The sequence below is a fragment of the Perkinsus marinus genome (assembly GCF_000006405.1).
Source record: "Perkinsus marinus ATCC 50983 genomic scaffold scf_1104296949368, whole genome shotgun sequence".
Lineage (NCBI taxonomy): Eukaryota > Perkinsozoa > Perkinsida > Perkinsidae > Perkinsus > Perkinsus marinus.
Genome location: NW_003209930.1, coordinates 1 through 1,116, shown reverse-complemented (window position 1 = coordinate 1,116; position 1,116 = coordinate 1). Strand labels below are relative to the sequence as shown.

General features: G+C 47.4%; 5 non-coding genes across 5 annotated transcripts; all 5 read right to left on the bottom strand.

Moving 5' to 3' along the window:
- Positions 1–146: 146 nt before the first annotated feature.
- Positions 147–218, bottom strand: Pmar_PMAR011055. The gene has a single exon. It is a non-coding gene; the product is annotated as a tRNA-Cys (tRNA).
- Positions 219–338: 120 nt separating this feature from the next.
- On the bottom strand, positions 339–411 carry Pmar_PMAR011054. The gene has a single exon. It is a non-coding gene; the product is annotated as a tRNA-Arg (tRNA).
- A 108-nt stretch (positions 412–519) lies between these two features.
- Positions 520–591, bottom strand: Pmar_PMAR011053. Its single transcript has one exon. It is a non-coding gene; the product is annotated as a tRNA-Cys (tRNA).
- Positions 592–711: 120 nt separating this feature from the next.
- Pmar_PMAR011052 lies at positions 712–784 on the bottom strand. Its single transcript has one exon. It is a non-coding gene; the product is annotated as a tRNA-Arg (tRNA).
- Positions 785–892: 108 nt separating this feature from the next.
- On the bottom strand, positions 893–964 carry Pmar_PMAR011051. Its single transcript has one exon. It is a non-coding gene; the product is annotated as a tRNA-Cys (tRNA).
- Positions 965–1,116: the final 152 nt, after the last annotated feature.

The window sequence follows — 1,116 nt, the reverse complement described above, 5'->3', positions numbered from 1 at the left end:
TAGGAGGGTGGCGCCTTATCCATTGGGCCAGCAGAGCGATGATTCAACTTTCCGATCATGTTGATGTCTGTGACTGTTCCGCCGATTACATGAGTGATTACTCTACCTCTCAAAAATTCCTTGATGAAAATTTTGCGAAAGTTCATAGGGCACGCCCGGATTTGAACCGAGGACCTGCTGATCTGCAGTCAGCCGCTCTACCACTGAGCTACACACCCATGCACACAATTTGACTAGTCCTCTATTTGACCTATTTTCATTCAAAATTTCACTCCTCACTGTGTCGTTTACAGCCGGCTCAATCGAGTCGTCCTCTAATGATTCTTACTAATCTTATGAACCCTACCCGTGGATCGAACTCGGAATCTCCACCTTAGGAGGGTGGCGCCTTATCCATTGGGTCAGCAGGGCGATGATTCAACTTCCGATCATGTTGATGTCTGTGACTGTTTCGCCGATTACATGAGTGATTACTCTACCTCTCGAAAATTCCTCGATGGAAATTTTGCGAAGGTTCAAAGGGCACGCCCGGATTTGAACCGAGGACCTGCTGATCTGCAGTCAGCCGCTCTACGACTGAGCTACACACCCATATACGCAATTGGACTAGTCCTCCATTTGACCTATTTTCATTCAAAATTGCACTCCTCACTGTGTCGTTTACAGCCAGCTCAATCGAGTCGTCTTCTAATGATTCTCAGTAAACTTATCTACCCTACCCGAGGATCGAACTCGGAATCTCCACCTTAGGAGGGTGGCGCCTTATCCATTGGGCCAGCAGGGCGATGATTCAACTTCCGATCATGTTGATGTCTGTGACTGTTTCGCCGATTACATGAGTGATTACTCTACCCCTCGAAAATTCCTTGATGGAAATTTTGCGAAGGTTCAAAGGGCACGCCCGGATTTGAACCGAGGACCTGCTGATCTGCAGTCAGCCGCTCTACCACTGAGCTACACACCCATATACGCAATTCGACTAGTCCTCCATTTGACCTATTTTCATTCAAAATTGCACTCCTCACTGTGTCGTTTACAGCCAGCTCAATCGAGTCGTCTTCTAATGATTCTCAGTAAACTTATCTACCCTACCCGAGGATCGAACTCGGAATCTCC